Below are 17,707 nucleotides of genomic sequence, written 5' to 3'. Positions count from 1 at the left end.
TGAAGTCAATGGAACTAAAGGCAGTAGAAATTGAATGCAGTTTGTTTCACAGAGATGTTGCTGCCTTTAAAATTCTCAGCATTTACTTTAATAGGGATACACTGGTTTAAAACAAAGCACCACCAATTAAATGTGCTAACTCTTATTAATTGCTTGTTAATTAAACCGTCGGCATGTTAAGAGTGCAAAAATCTATCATCTTCACAAGAGCACTTCAAGGTAGCTAGATTGTTTTACTTTTATTTTTCTTATTACATTTTCCAGAACACTAAGAACACCTTGGCTTTCCAAGGTGCTCTAATGATAGTATTTATGGAGTTCACCCTTTTTTTTAAGTATTGAAAGCATTTCACATACATTAGTACAATTCAACCTCTCAAAGTTGTAAGCTAGGTCAACATTATTCTCTTTAGAAAAGATGGTGCTTCAGGCTGAGAGACGGTACCTCAGCTAAGGCCACCGGTTAGAGTGACCATCTAGCCTACTGTACAAAGGCCAGACCTCTATTTGAAGGACTGCCCAGTCCAAATCTAGTTTTAAAGATAAATAACTATTAGTAGGAAAAGCAGCCAGGCCCTTGAACTTGCCCATCAAGAGCAGCTGAACAGCCCACTGAGCAAGTAGAAAGGTCAATCAGTCCAAGTCTTCCCCACCGTGGTGAGATGTATTGCCATTTTTAATCAAAACACTATTTCTAAATCTGCATATTCAAATATTATGCAGATCACCACCCTCTTTTTTCTTCTGTTTTGGTGCCGCATAAGCAGCTGCTCTGACACTAGTGAATTTATAGCAGAAGCATGACTTGAATCAGGGACCTCCTGATTTATTTCTCAGTCTGTTTCTTAAAATCCAACTGGACAATCCTTCCTTGCCTCTGTTTGCAGCCAGCTGAGCACCTGACATTACACTGGTACCTCTGGTTATGAACTTAATTCGTTCCGGAGGTCTGTTCTTAACCTGATACCATTCCTAACCTGAGGTACCACTTTAGCTAATGGGGTCTCCTGCTGCCAGTGTGCGATTTCTGTTCTCATCCTGAGGTAAAGTTCTTAACCAGAGGTACTACTTCCGGGTTAGCGGAGTCTGTAACCAGAAGTGTTTGTAACCCGAGGTACCACTGTATTGCTCTTTTCCAAGGCAGTTGAGGAAGGGGGGAGGGGTATGAGAGGGAACCATTGGCACTCCCATAATAGACACATGGAACATCTTTTCCAGCTGTGGGTTGTAGTATCCAAATTCAGATCTCTGAAAGGAAAAAGACACCCTGTGGGAAATGGCAATCAAATATAACTAACAAGCTTATGGCTAGTTAATGCAAAAAGGGCTTAAGACCACAGAACTGTATTCCTAGACTCAGTTGGGCCATGTTCTGCCACCTCCAGCGAGGAAGGAAGCAAAGCTTCCTTTGTTCACTTTCCTCTACTATGTGAAGCTGACCGGGCAACATGTCTCGGCTTGATCGCTTCAAACCCAGACCACATGCTCAGAAATATTTTTCTGTATTTTGTAACCCAATAATTTTCTACCTGTGTTCCTCTTGCTGCTGCATGGAATAACACATGAATCTGATCTTTGGAATTTGTATGTAAAGTATTTATGTTTACTAATGGTCTGTTCATTGCAAAAGGGGTAGAAATGGGGACGGTGCCCTATTCAGACTAAATGGGATATTAAAAGGGTCAAACATCCTATATTCATAACGCTTCATGGTCGCTACACATTTTATGACTTTTATGACTGGGGTTCTCTTACTGAAGAGTGCATTTAGCCCCATGCTTTGGATCTAGGGATCCAGCCAATTCTTTTACCGATTACCACACATAGACAATCTATAGATTTCATCCATCACATTTGTGGTAGAACAGGAGACAGAGAGACAGGAGGAGGGAGGGAGGGAGGGAGGGAGGGAGGAATTGGCTATACTTGTGCTAAGGAATGCTTGGATCATGTTCAGTACTCTCTGCCAATTCGTGCCAACTCCTTCATGGTGCTTAAAATTTATTTTTAGCTGTTCTATGGCTCCTCCTAAGAGATGAACCTGTTTCAGTATTAAAAACACACAAAAACAGCCTCTAGCTAGATTTGGTTTCTGTTCCCACGTTGACTTCTGATGCTCAGTTCAGGATGAACCAACAAAATGTTGCATCGAGGAGAAAACAAAATGTATTTTTAGAAACAGGTGTCAGTGCTTCTTGATAAAAGATATGACTTCCTGAAACCCTGTGACCATATATGTATGTCTGTGTGTATGAACTAGAATTGTGATCAAGAGCTAAAAAAAAGAAACCCGAAGCAAAGGGGAGCAATCCAGACTGGGAGCAGTAAAGTCCAGAAAGAAGTTATAGTAATCTAAAACTAAGTTATAGTAATCACTTAGAAATACAATGGTACCTCAGGTTACATATGCTTCAGGTTACATACGCTTCAGGTTACATACTCCGCTAACCCAGAAATAGTGCTTCAGGTTAAGAACTTTGCTTCAGGTTGAGAACAGAAATCGTGCTTCGGCAGCAGCAGGAGGCCCCATTAGCTAAAGTGGTGCTTCAGGTTAAGAACAGTTTCAGGTTAAGTATGGACCTCCAGAACGAATTAAGTACTTAACCCGAGGTACCACTGTAAACTGGGACACCCACCAAATCTGATAGTTCTAAAAGGAAGAAATTGAATGATGTAATCCACAAATGGTATTAAGGCTATGAAAAGAGACAGAAGAAGGTGTAACTATTGCAGACGAAACCCAAACATCTAATTTATTTCTCTATTCTTTCTTGCTGGAGGGGAAAGGGTCTGGAAGGGGACTCCCCCTTTGTAGTCAGCTTTCCTCAGGAGTTGCTCTACAGACTGACCTTTCTAGGAGATAAGAAGCCACAAACTATATGTGGGATATATAGTCTGTTGAAAATAATACCTAAAGTGAGAATGTGAAAGAGTTGCTGGTTATTGTTGTTGTTTCACATTCTCAGATGGTATGGGAAGATGTTGTTGTGTGTGTGCCTGCCATAAATTTTGAGAAGTCATTTTGTCCATTATTCTTGGATCTGGACTTTGAAGAGAATCTGTGTTCTCCTCTCATTTCTTTAACTTACAGACCCCAGTGCTTCATTTTTCTGCAGAAAAAAAATAGTTACAGTGGTACCTCGGGTTAAGAACTTAATTCGTTCTGGAGGTCTGTTCTTAACCTGAAACTGTTCTTAACGTGAGGTACCACTTTAGCTAATGGGGCCTCCCACTGCCGTTGCGCCTCCACCGCACGATTTCTGTTCTCATCCTGAAGCAAAGTTCTTAACCCGATGTACTATTTCTGGGTTAGCGGAGTCTGTAACCTGAAGCATCTGTAACCTGAAGCGTGTGTAACCTGAGGTACCATTCATTAATAGCAATGATTGTATACCAATTGCAAATGCAATAATTTAGGCAAGCTTGGAGTTTGCAAACTGAAATTTTTTTGTGCTTAGTAATTTTTCTATATTTTCCCCTGGAAAATGCCTCCACAAATATATCCACCTTTAGACTCTTGTTAAAAATGCAGAGATCAGGACAGAGCCCAGAGAGCGGGTGTGATGTTGGGCACAGAGCCAGCAGAAGGTCCTGCTTCCTTTTAATCACGGTGCCTCTTCATGCAAATAAGATGCAAAGGAACACCTAGTCCCCAATTTCCAGATGAAACCAGTGAACCATGTTTCCTGAAGTCCATGTTCTCCTCGTCCTAAGACTGTAGACCAAAACCTTTGCTCTAGCTCCATTGTTGCTTCTTAAACTATATCTTTTGCATCGGGTAAGAAATAAGTACTTGTCTGTTAGATGACAGGGCGCTGTTGTCCACAGTACCTGAGGGCAGCCAGTTAGCTTAGAGGGCACTGGGTACACAAAACTCTGCTCTCTAGCAGCTTGTTTCTCCTTCCTGCTCCTGTAGCATCTGTCACCTGAGGCCGTTTTCAGAGACAAGTGTTCTCAGAGTCAACCCCATGTACCACATATTACAATAGCCAAGCTGAAAAGCCATCAAAACATATCGAGCAGAGACCACACACACACACACACACACACACACACACACACACCATTTCCAGAAAGGTGAGCAGCTGGTGTGTTACCTTTGGTTGATGTAAATTAGGTGTGGGGCACAGAATCTGGTTGACAGGCTAGATCTTGAACTTCCTCACCCTCCATGAACCACTTTGGGAAGGGGGCAAGGCTTTCAATGATGGCCTCCATGATGGCAGGTGGCTCAAGGAGAGATTTGGGGACACACTCTAAGGATGCATACAGACATGGAGCTTATTGCATTAGTATTTTTGGATGTAATGGTAGCATTTCTGCCCCAGTTTCTACTTTTCCTTTTACCTTGCAGTACCTGTTGGAACTGTAGCTTTTTGATTGATAGTCTGCCATGTCATACTCAATTTCACTCACAGCAGTGGGTGTGGTGTGACACAGCAGCAAATGTCCTCAAACAATGTCGCCACCCTTCACCCTTTCTGTGCAATCACACTTCTGTTTCCCCATGATTCATCACAAAGTATGCCAAAATGCCATCCAAAACTTCCATTTCAGGAGTGGTGAGACAGATCCATGAAAACCATGGGAAACGTACAGTGCAAAACTCCCACGACATTCCAGGTTGCAGGGGCTGCAAACAGATTTTGTTCTGGAAACAATAAGCTTCTGCTAAATTCTGCTAGATTTCCAGAGGTGGGTTTTCTGTCCTGCGCAAGATCACATAAAATGGGGGAATTAACAGGGAAGGAAATGGTGCTAAGATGGAATAAAGTAATGTCCGAATGTTGTTTTGCCTCCTTGGCTGCCAGGGACAGGCAGGAAGGTGCGCCAAGGAGGTGGGAAGGCAGGAAGATGATCCAGAGGAAGGGGCCAGCAATTTGTGGGGTTCTGTGCCACCCATGAGGCAGGAGTAGTTCGTCATTGCTGTGGTACCTTCTTGACTCAGTGTCCAGTGTGGGTGAACCAGTCGCACTCCACTATATCTGCCTCTGGGACTACCCACCATGAACAGCTCCATCTTGTTGGGAATAACTTTCATTTTGCTCCTCTTAATCCAGCCTATTACTGTCTCCATTCCAGTCATTCAGAGCTAATGTCTTCCAATTAGAAGTGAAATTACTGCAAAGCAGCATCACTTTCCCCCAGCCCACACTGAAGAACAGCAAGTTCAATGATATCAGCAGCTACTGAGAAGTCTAGGACAACTACCATATTTTTGCTCTATAACACGCACCCGACCATAACACGCACGTAGTTTTTAGAGGAGGAAAACAAGGCAAAAATATTCTAAATGAAACAGTGGATGTATGATTTTTGTGGTTCATGCTGTGGCCACAGACATGTGATCTGACAGTGAGTTTGGAGTAGCCCAATGCAAAAATCCTGAGGATCCATGTGGATCCGTGCTTTGTAACCATGTTTTTGCACCACTGCAGCCCCAGGCAACAGTGGGTGGGTGATTTTTTTGGTGCAAGATGTAGCCATGGACATGCTATGTGATCTGATGGTGAATTTGGGGTGACCCGGTGCAAAAATCCTGAGGATCCATGTGGATCTGTGCTTTGTAACCACGTTTTAAGTGGGGAGGGAAGGAAAAGCACTCAAGGGACAAGGAGCACGCGTGGGGTGGGTGGAGAAGGATGCTGCTAATAATGAAGAAGAGGGGTATAAGGGGAGAAGGCTCCTCTCCTCTCCCACTTTGCTCCTTTAAAGCAAGCAGGCTCTGCTTTTCTTCCTCCTCCCCGCTCATCCCGGGCTTAGCGAGCTGAAAAAGTTTGCTGCTATGTAGCGAGCTTTGCTCCTTTAAAGAAGCAGGCTCTCTTTCCTTCTCTCCTCCCCACTCAGCGGCTCCTCTCCCGCTTTGCGGTTTCAAAGCGAGCCATGGAGGATGGAAGGAAGGGGAACCATGGATCCTCTGCTCACGACTGCAGTAGATCCCCCCCGCCACCCGTAGGCATTCCCTCCATAACACGCACAGACATTTCCCCTTACTTTCTAGGAGGAAAAAAGTGAGTGTTATGGTGCAAAAAATACGGTAACTGGATCATAAACGCCTGTCTTCCTGTGGTCATGAATTCAGCTGAATGTCTAAGGAGAGCAAATATTTCTTTCCCACATCTCAGATTTGTTGCATACATTCATACATATTTGTAGAAACACAATAACACATGCTGCATTCAGTTGATAAATACAAAAACTGGTAAACGTTCTTAAAAACATCCAGAAATAGCTCTGTGAAAAGCTGAAATTTTCAAATGCTTATGTGAAAGCAAAGAACATGAGTATCTCATATTTGTGTGGCTGATAATATTCATGTGTGCTCAAAACAGTCACTGTAAAACCTAGTACAGTGGTACCTTGGTTTACAACCATAATCCGTTCCGGAGGTCCGTTTGTAAACCAAAACAGGTTGTAACCCAAGGTGCACTTTCGCCAATGGGGCCTAAAAAAAAAAAAAAATTGTTCATAACCCTCCAAAAATGGGTTGTAATCCAAAAAAAGTTTGCAAACCAGGACACATACTTCCAGGTTTGACGTGTTTGTAATCCAAAACATATGCAAACCAGACTGTTTGCAAACAAGGTACCACTGTACCAAGATTAACCAAGTGCCCAGGTGGACACCACAGTAATAGGACAGAGATGTTATACTTACATGGACTTTGTATGGCTTTACCCTGGGGCAAAGCTATGCCTATAAGGCAGAATTTCACCCTTATTTACAGAGAACTTAAAAGAAAAGTAATCATGTAGTAGAAACTCAGTTAAAGAATGCTGTGAAAGTTAAAAGAGACCTATCAAACCTGTTTTGGTCCTTGTAAAATATTTAAAGATTGAGTGAATGATGAAAGATTTTGTAGAGCCTTAAGTATTTCTTCCAACCACCCATTGCTTTTCAGCAAAAAAACGGTTTTCAAAGCCTAAGAAATGGTTATATTTTCCTCCCCTATTTGCACATCGTATCTTAACTATCTTAACTACTTGGCTTGGGTTTACGGTATATCTGAACAGGCAAGCCTTGTTTTCTATGTAGCCCCCAATCATCTCATTTTGATAGTTTAAAGGGTTTTGGGGGTTCATAATATACCACATAAAGGAGAATATACTTTTCCTATAACCATCGTATTAGGACCTAGTTCTGCTTCACCTATGTGGATTCTAGAAAAATTCAAAAATTGTAATAAGGTGAAGCTAAACTCCCATTGGTTTAAATTGTTCTAGATTTTCCCATTGATGTAAGGAAATTTGTATATTGACCCAGAAAGACAAGTTTGAAAGACTTGAAAAGGCCTTATGACAGTCTTTCCTACATGTGATCACTGCTACCCACTTACAGGAGAAGCACTGTTTGAAGCAGTCATTCTGCTTCTCCTTTAAATGAAGGAGAATAGGGGCAGCTGCTTCAAAGAGTGCTTTTGAATAAGGCTTTAAAAGAACCCCCACCCTCCTATTTTGGCCTGACATGGGAGCGTGGTGGCTGTCTTAAAGCCATTGCAAGTCCTCCCACACTTTCCTTTTAAGCTTGTTGTCATGTGACTCACAGGTGGGTGGCCCCTGTGGAGGCCACATGTGGCTTGAGGAATCCTAAAGGTTTTCCCATTCCATCTTACATTCTTAATTCAAGTGTGCTTTGGCTTAAATCTTGAAGCAGGGAATCTGAGTATCAACATCCAAATTGCATCTCTTCACATTTTAACAGGAATAGTTGGAGTCTATAGATTTTGCTAATATGATGTTTCAAGCATCTTGCCAGGTATCATTTTAAGTAAGTCACTCATCATTATTCACAGTGTTCCAAATATCCTCAGGTATTCCGAAAAGCCAGAAGACGTTCCAGGAAATTCACAGGGCTCATTTGCCTATGTACTACCAGAAGCAACTGAGAGACAAACCTGTTACTGAAAACAGAACATGTAAATTTTAATATAATCTGTTTTCAGTAACAGGTTTGTCTCTCACAGTTGCTTCATTATACTAAATTTTAGTATAATGAAGTAGCAAGTTTTATATACATGAAAACTATATCACGAGAGAAAAGTCCCCCCCCCCATTTGCTGTTGTTATTGATTTTGTTCAACAACTAATATGTTTTCAGTCATCTCTCAGAATTTAATTATTTTTTTTAAAGCTGAATAAAACCATCTGCTTTTCTTTTGGTCATTGGATGTGTGGGGATAATGAATTTTGCAAAAGAGATATTTGCTTTCAACATTTTCCAGTTATCCACTGTCAGACATTGCCTAATGGAAACATGGTGGAGTGGAGAGACATGGTCATTTCTGGATATAAACTCTATAGGAAGGCTACAAAAGGAAGTATTGGAGGTGGTGTCAACAGGGCATTCAGTTGGCCTCTGTGAATAGGATACTGGACTAGAAGGGCCTTGGGCTGATTCAGCAAAGTTCTTCTTAGGATCTTACGCTCTTGAATTTTGTCAGAAATAAGATGCACAATTTCACATGGAATCCTTCAAACAAGATAATGGCCATGATTTTTGGTATATTTAACCTTAGGATGGTTAAAGTCGCAGCATTTCCAGAGCAGAAAACAGCTCATTATTCTAGTCAGACAGAATATTGCTACTGCCCTGAAAACCACTTCTGAGACTTGCTTAGTGTGAGCAAGCAGATGCTCAAGAACATCACACTGACCTTATTTTTCATTCTTAATTAAAGCCTGACTTGAACAGTCAATTGCAGTGTCACATACTTGATTCAAGATCAGTCCAAGACGGCAGGTTTTAATGTTGCTATAATCACGCAGGAATATGACTCCAAGACGAACATCCAATTCCAATTAATCTTGCATAAGGAAGAGCAGGCTGAAATGATTTAGGGGAAAAGGGAAATATGGACACTTGGCTAGCTTTTAAAGGAGTTTAGACAAATCCAAGGGAAGATGAAGATGTCGATTATTATTTTTAGACACTATGACTGTAAAACTACCCTCCAGTATTGACTTCTATATGCCAGTTGCTGGGAACAGGGGCTGCACATCGTATTTTGAAGGTGTCCTCCCACCAAAGCCTTGACACCAGGGTTGTGTCATGACCCCTGGGTTCTGACAAGATCTCACCAGAAGCTGCTACTGTTGCTGCTTCTCCTTGCTTCTGCAGTGCCTCCATGGTTGGCACCCGCCCCTCCCACTAGAGAAGAGAGGAGAGGAGCTCCATAAGTGGTTTCTGGTGAGATCTCATACGTCTCTCAAGAGATCACAGCAGAAGCCTCCACTACTACTTCTTGCTTCTCTGACACCACTGCAGGTGCCCCTACCCCGGCCTCCTGTGACTGGAGACGTGGGAAGATGTGAAAGCCCCATGAGATCTCACCAAAACCCCCAAACTGCCACTGCAGCTGTTTCTCCTTCATTCTTCAGTGGCAGGTGGCAGGCAGCACTCATGAAAAGCCGAGGAGACGCAGTGGTAGCAGTGGCTTCTGGCAAGATCTTTACAAAATCTTGTGAAGATCTGCAAGACCTCACTGGAAGCCGCCACCACTTCTCCCCACTTCTCTGGCAGTGACAGGGTTGTGGATGAATGAGGAGCCACCCCTGAGAATCCACTGCCCGAGGCGGCTGCCTCAGTCTACCTCATGGACAACACAGCACTGACAGGGAATCACAAGTGAAGAGAGCAATGTTGCACTCAGGTCCTGCTTGCAGAATTCCCATAGACATCTGATTGACAGCTGTGAGAACATGATTATGAACTAGATGGGCCTTTGGACCAATTTTCTCATTAATTTATGGAGAGTGTAGGGTGGTGGGGAAAGTGAGATAAATTTTCAGTACATCAGTAATTTAAACGTTAAGCCCTTCACCAGTCTGTTTTCACATCAAACTTTATTTATTTAGAATCATCCCCCCCCCCCCAAACTGTATTTCCAGTTCTCCGGGGGGAAACCTTAAGTGCCTCAGTTTCTTATTAACATCTATTTGTTTGGGTTTTTTATTTTTATTTTATTAAAATGTATTATGTATTTACTTTTTTAAAAAAAGATACTATATATGCAATTGTTTTAACTGCTTTATATATGTAACTGTTTTCTGTGTGTTATTATATTGCAAATTGCTTCAGGATGCCTCTGGGGAAGTGATTAATAAATGACAAAAATGTTTTTTTTAAAAAAACAACAACTCCTTTTCAGTGGTAGACTGTCTCAAAGTACAGCCAAATCTGCAATATAACTCACTTGCTGGCTACAAATAAAGTAAGGCATCTCTTTTCTAAATTAAGTACAACTATTAGTTCAGCTACTTATTTATTTTGGAATGCAATGCTACACACTTTAAGTTATGATGCAACCAAAGATCAGAACTTTCAAGTCCTGTTGATTTCAAAAGAAGATGAATGTAAAGCCTGCCTGGGCAGACCAACTCTATACTCCTGAAGTGGGAAGGGGACACTTATAGCGATCTAGTGGTGGTCTGATACGCACCTCCCTTTATACATTCACTGTGCAGAAGTGGCAATGGGGAAAGTGTTGCAGAGAAGAAGCCCAACCACAGAATGGAATACACACACTCCAGCCGTGCCTCTGGTGTCCATCGCAACACCATAGGTCGCCAACAAGCATGAGCTGCAGTGAGGACAAAAGGGGCAAGGAAGGAGCCCTCCCCCCCCCCACTCAGAGTAACTGAGGCATGGCTTCTGAACATCTTCCCACCCCATCCCATGCACAGCATGCAACCAGTGGCATGGCAACAATCAACTCTCTTCCACTGTGTGTATTTCAATGTCCATGTCAGCACTGGGAGTTGCCAGAAAGTCCTACACACAGTGGTTTGAATCCCCTTTTACCATGGATCCCTGCAGACTACTACTACTACTACTACTACTACTAATAATAATAATAATAATAATTTATTATTTGTACCCCACCCATCTGGTTGGGTTTCCAGCCACTCTGGGCAGCTTCCAACAAAGATTAAAAATACATTAAAATGTCACACATTAAAAACTTCCCTGAACAGGGCTGCCTTCAGGTGTCTTCTAAATGTCAGGTAGCTGTTTATCTCTTTGACATCTGATGGGAGGGTGTTCCACAGGGCGGGCGCCACTACCGAGAAGGCCCTCTGCCTGGTTCCCTGTAGCTTTGCTTCTCGCAGTGAGGGAACTGCCAGAAGGCCCTCGGCGCTGGACCTCAGAGTCTGGGCAGAATGATGGGGATGGAGACGCTCCTTCAGGTACACTGGGCCTAGGCCGTTTAGGGCTTTAAAGGTCAGCACCAACACTTTGAATTGTGCTCGGAAACATACTGGGAGCCAATGTAGGTCTTTCAAGACCAGTGTTATGTGGTGTCGGCAGCCGCCCCCAGTCACCAGTCTAGCTGCCTCATTCTGGATTAGTTTACTGACTAGGACAGAGGAGACATGAATTCATGCTCCACTCCTCTTTTGATTGCCAAGCCAGCATTAGTCTGGTTGGAGGTAAAAGAGGAGGAGCTCTTTGGATTCAAGATTGACTGTGCAAGCTCCACAGAGAAGCTCTCTGCTCTTTTACCACAGCAACAGACAGAAAGGAGGGAGTTTATTGGGAGTGGGCACTCCTGCACATAGCAATAAAAGACATAGCTATATATCACATTTGCATGTGTTCATTGTAGTTCTGTTTATTGAGGTATGTAATTTACAACTTATTGTTATGTGGCCCCTGAGGCAAGGAGATAAGTAACGATACAGCCTTTAGAAGACATCTAAAGGCAGCCCTGTATAGGGAAGTTTTTAATGACTGATGTTTTATTATGTTTTTATATATGTTGTAAGCTGCCAAGAGTAGCTGGAGCAACCCAGTCAGATAGATGGGGTGTAAATAATAACAATTGTTTGATTTAATTTAATTTAATTATTATTATTATTATTATTATTATTATTATTATTATTATTATTGAATAGGATGTCCCAATTTTCTTCAAAGAAATGTTGGAAGGTATGTAACATCAATCCCAGGGTAGGTTACAGCATAGTGTGTGTGTGTGTGTGTGTGTGTGTGTGTGTGTGTAACCTGATAAGGTTACCAGATGTCCCCGTTCCCCAGGGACAGTCCCCAGATTTACAAATCAGTCCCCTGACAAAATCCATCTATTTAGTAGAAAAGTGTCCCTGGATTCATTGAAAAAAAATCTGGTAACCTTATAACATGACCAAATAAGCAATCTGAAAAAATCAAATTACTACAACAATGGATTACAGTAGCACGAGGATGACAAAATATCTCCTCCAGTCAAGCGAACCAAATGCCTGCGTAAATAAAAAATGTCTTTCCCAGACACCTAAAACCCACCAGGGTTAAATTTGAAATATTGTATATAATATAGTTTCACAAATTAAAAGCAGTCACTACAATATAAATCGAAATACACCATATCAGATAAGACAATTTTGACAATGTGAGCCACATACCTGTTTTCAATCTGCTTTCCAGGTTTTAGCTGTTGGTGGGCAGCTTCAATGCCCACCTGCCCTTTCTTCTTATGGTTTTTTATCAGGACCAGAGGACCCTTCGAATAGGGGACTCTCCTCTGCATAGGACAAGAGAGAGCCACTCTAAATTAAGGCTTAATTGAGTTCTGTGAATTAACACACACACAAACACCACAATTGGGCTTGAATGGAGAGTTAAATATTCTCGAAGCAAACTTTCTGTGAACTTTGTGCCTCGTTAAGTTAAAAATTACTCTCAAATGTCCAATTTAATGGAGGAATCCCTTGAGAACATCTGGGTTACAGGTGCTGGATGAGGGTGTCTATTTTTCCCCCTTTCCAGGTTATGAAGAAAAGTGAATGAAAAGATATATGTGTGTAGAGACACTTTAATAAGTTTTGAGGTCAATAGTGAAATGGACTGAAACTGAGCTGTGTAACAGATCAAAATGAGGAAGGGGAAAATGAGTATGAGAGAGAGAGTGTGTGTAACTTCAACAAGCAAGAGGGCGTGATAGATATAAGCACTGCTTTAAGGTGGAGCTAGCTGATTTTCTTCATGATATTTAAGAAGGAATGCTGTATGACATACTGTGCTTATAATGTTTTAGTATGCCAACAGCAGACGTCATAAAATGACCTCCTGTACCTGTGAATTCCTTCTTCCTGAAGTGCTTGAGATGCCTGCAGCTGAATGTGGCATAAAAGAAAGTATGAAAGTGATAGTGAACACTAATCTTGAATGTATTACCTTCCTTATTGGCCTCTCTCCCCTGCTTGGGGGTTCAGTTCTCACCTTTTGCCCAGGGCAGCACAGATTCTCATGGAACTTTGAAGTGTCAGGCATAGCCCTATTGACTTTAGCCCAAACGTAGCAGAGTTTTCCTGCACAGCGAAGAAGCTAGTTGCGGCAGTAATGACTAGTCAGCTAGACTCAGAATAACTATTTACAGGATTTATTAAAAAGGGAAAAAATAAAACCAGCAGAGTTTCTGCATACAAATAAAAGCAAAATAAATCCTCTCTTTCTCTCTCTCAAAACCATACACAGCACTTCTAACTCCTAACACACCTCACATCAAACTGAGCTAACAATCCCTTGATAACAGAGTTGAGTGCTGGTCGTTAACCAATCAGAGTGAGTAGTTTCTAGGTCAAGCAGACCTGGGCTTTCTGCCAAGAGTAAATTGACACCAGCTTGAGTTAATTGGTGCTAAGCTAGAATCTGCAAGTTTCCCACGAGAACCAATTAACAGAAACTGAACACCCCCTCACAGATTCTGCTGAACAATTAACACCAAATACACCTATGTAGGAGATTATTTTTCCAGCAAACCTAAACCCTTGCAAATTCGCTTGTTCTTTATCTTTGCCAATGGTTTAGTTAACACATCTGCTACATTTTCTTCACTTGATACATAAGTACAGGTGATTACATTGTCTTGTACACAGCAACGTACATTTTGGTATTTTACAGAGATATGTTTGGAACGCGATTTGAAACCCTCTGTTTTACTTAAGGTTATACAAGCTTGATTATCAATGTAAACTTGTACTGGTTCTCCACAATTTACATTTAAATCTGTTAACAAATGCTTGAAATAAATCACCTCGTTGCACAATTCACTCAATGCAGCATACTCTGATTCCGTTGATGACACACTTACAATGTCTTGCTTGCGTGACCGCCAGCTGATTAAAGCTCCACCGACCATTATGACTAGTCCTGTGACAGATTTTCTATCTGGCAAATTTCCCCAGTCACTATCACAGTAGCAACTCAACATTTCGTCCTCGGAAGAATTTAATTGTAACATATAGCCAATTGTCTGTTTGAGGTATCTCAGAACTTGTTTTACCCCTTTCCAGGCATTTAGTGTGGGTTTTGAGACCAATCTACTTAATATGCCTACTGCATAGCTAATATCAGGTCTGGACCACTGTGCTATATACAATAAACTTCCAATTACAGAGTGATATACATCAGGATGTTCAAATTCAGGACTCTCATCTATATGAAGTGTTTTTATGAAACCTGGATCCATAGGCACCGCTGCCCCTTTGCAATCCTGCATCCTGTATGTAGTCAGTAGTTGTTTAACTTTGTTCTGCTGACTAATTAGGCAGCTGCCATCTTGGGCCCAGCACACTTCCAACCCTAGATATGTCCTAACCGGGCCTAAGTCCTTCACTTTGAACTTACTGGACAATTGCTTGGCAAACCTTTTAGTTTGTTTATCTGTTTTGCAGGCATACAATACATCATCTACATAAATCAGACAAAACTCTTGATCACTGCCTGTACCACGTACATAAACACAATTGTCAGCTGTACTCTGCTTGAAACCAAATGACACTAAGGCCTCATGGAAACATTTGTTCCAAGATCTTGCAGCCTGTTTGAGACCGTATAGAGCTTTGTTTAATTTCAACACTCTATTGGAACCTGTCTCATAACCAGGCGGTTCAGCTAGATACAGGTCTTCTGATATTGATGCATGTAAATATGCAGTCTGAATATCAAAATGGTTTAACAGGAGTTTTCTCTTTGCTCCAAGCGTTAGAATCAGCCTTACACTGTCCCCCTTAGCAGTAGGGGAAAAAGTCTCGTCATAATCTTTTCCAGGCCTCTGAGAGTATCCTTGAGCCACTAAACGAGCTTTGTATTTGTACTGTCCTGTCACCAGAGGTTTAAGTTTGTACACCCACCTGCAGCCTACAATCTTTGCCCCCTCAGGCGCTGCTACTGGTGTAAAAACCTTGTGCTCATTCAGAGAGGACATCTCTTCCTCCATTGCCTGTTTCCAGCGCTCTGCCTCCTCTTTTGGTAACTTTAACACCTCCTGAAAACTCTTGGGTTCTGCAATTACACTAAACACATTTGCAGTATCTGGAGAAAAACGCACTGGAGGCACTCCTTTGTTTTGTCTTTTAGATCTTCTGGGAGAAAATTTTTCTTCTGACCCACTTTCCTCCTCGGAACTACGACCTCTCTTTTGTTGCTTAGCAACTGGTCTTTGGCTAACTCCACTTTCTTGAGAGCTCTTATCTGAACTTTCCTCCCCCTCAGACTCTGACTCTCTGTGTCTACCTTCAGAGTCATGAAGCTCCTGGGAAGGTTCAAACCAAACCTCAGTATTGGCATGTAGTCTCTCCCAGCCACTATGTTCACAAAAACTGGCATTCCTGGAGATCACAATGCCATTTGACCCTTCAGCAAAGCGGAAACCTTTTCCCAGCTCCTGGTAACCCACAAACACTAACTGTTTGGTCTTAGGATCTCCCTTTTTCCTCATTTGTTTCGGAATTAATACCCAGGCTTTTGATCCAAACACATGCAAATGGTCAATTTTAGGTTTTTTCTGAAACAATTTAAAGTACGGGGTTGTACCTATTGTTTGATGAAAGAGCCTGTTTTGGAGATAACATGCAGTGAGCATGCTCTCCCCCCAATAAGACATGGGCAAATCAGCATCATCAAGCATGGCAAACATCATATCTTGTAAAGATCTGTTTTTTCGCTCTGCAACGCCATTCTCCTCTGGGGAAAAAACGTTCGTTTTTCTATGCCCAATGCCACGCTTTTGTAACCAATCTCTAAAGGCATTTGACATAAATTCGCCACCTCTGTCTGTCTGTATCCTTTTGAGTTTAATTGACAGAAATCTTTCCACAGATGCCACCCAGCCTTTAAACTTAGTGAACACGTCACCCTTATTCTTCATGGGAAAAACCCAGGAGTAACGCGTGGCGTCATCCACAATTGTTAGTGAAAAACGCGCTCCACCCCTGCTTACAGCAAATGGACCAATTACGTCCATGTGAACCAGCTGTAGCGGTGACTCACTAACTCTGTCACTTCTGGGGTAAGAGACTCTGTGGGTTTTAACCTTTTTACAAACATTACAATCAAGGTACTTGTTACAACTCTTTAAATTACCCCCATCAGCCAATTCAGACATTTTTAGTACACTTTTCCAGCAAGCATGCCCCATTTTCCTATGCAATAAGTGCACACAGTTGTCATGTATAGCTTTGTTATTCACTGCAGGCTGAGGTTTACTGACTACTGATGCAACTTGAGATCCTGCTTTAAGCCAAAACAAGCCTCCCTCTGACTTAGCAGTGCCTAAAATCTCACCAGCCTTCTTAATAATGCAACTGTCTCCTTCAAAATACACTTTAAACCCAGCTTTCAGCAAACAATCTACAGATATCAGATTGCTCCTTAATGACGGCACACAAAGTACATTTTGCAGGCATTCACGCAGACAAGGAACAAAAACTGCACCCCCCGAAATCACTTCGGAAGTACTTCCGTCTGCTAGAGCCACCTGGCTGCGCTGTGCTGAGTTCTTGGAAACAAACAATTCATCTGAATTCACGATGTGGCGAGATGCTCCCGAATCGACCACCCAGACCGCTTGTTTCTCATCAGCAATCTTGACCTCGCCGGTCACCAGCTGAGCCGACTGTTTTCGTTTGAAGAATTTCTTTTTACACTGCTGCTGCTGCTGCTGCTGATCTCGTCTCTGCTCCTGCACCGGCCACTGAGACTTGACCAACTCCGGACATTGTCGTTTTAGATGCGCTGAAGACCCACATCGGAAACAACGCCTAACAGCAAACGCTGACTCCTCACCGGTACACTGCTCTTGCTTCACCTCTGGCACGGCATGAGAACTCCTTCCAAACCGTCCACCTGTAGAAGCCTCTGCAGCCACCGACCTTTCTTGCCTCTTCTGCCATTCTTCAATCAAACGCCCAGTAACGTAACTGACTGATAAATCACGCTCCTGTATGCCTTCTAGAGACAAAACTAAATTATCCCAGCTTTCCGGGAGAGAACTCAAAATAATAGCCACCTTCTCCTGCTGGTCTAACGCACAGTCTCTTTCCTGGAGCGCAGCAAACTTTAACTGTAAACTGTGTAGGTGTTCTTGCATTGTAACCCCAGGCTGTAACATTGCCTTGTACAATGCCTTGCGAATGAACAGCTTGGAAACCGCTGTCTCACGCACATGGAGTTCTTTAAGTGCTTGCCACACACCTCTAGCTGTCTTGATTCCCCTCACATACGGCAACTGGGAATCTTCCAGCCCCAAGACAATTGTGGCCCTTGCTCTTTGGTCTTTATCGAGGTCTTCATCATCAGGCTTCGTAGGAAACTTACTCACCACTTGCCAGAGACGATCCCTCTGCAGCACTGCCTGCATGCGTTCCGACCACAGCAAGTAATTGGAGTCATTCAGACGCTCAAAAGCCATCTGAACTGGTTGTGAGGC

General features: G+C 42.4%; 1 protein-coding gene across 1 annotated transcript in view; it reads right to left on the bottom strand.

The window, feature by feature from the left end:
• Positions 1–12,590, bottom strand: part of KITLG (KIT ligand) — a 102,921-nt gene extending 90,331 nt beyond the window's left edge. Inside the window, exon 1 of the mRNA XM_083463042.1 lies at positions 12,402–12,590. The gene's annotated coding sequence lies outside the window, so the exon portion shown is untranslated. The remainder of the gene's footprint in view (positions 1–12,401) is intronic.
• Between the last annotated feature and the right edge of the window lie 5,117 nt (positions 12,591–17,707).

The sequence above is a fragment of the Podarcis liolepis genome, assembly GCF_965112155.1.
Source record: "Podarcis liolepis genome assembly, chromosome: 10".
NCBI classification, from domain to species: domain Eukaryota; kingdom Metazoa; phylum Chordata; class Lepidosauria; order Squamata; family Lacertidae; genus Podarcis; species Podarcis liolepis.
Note: the sequence above shows the minus strand (reverse complement) of the source record. Positions and strands in the feature narration are given on the sequence as shown.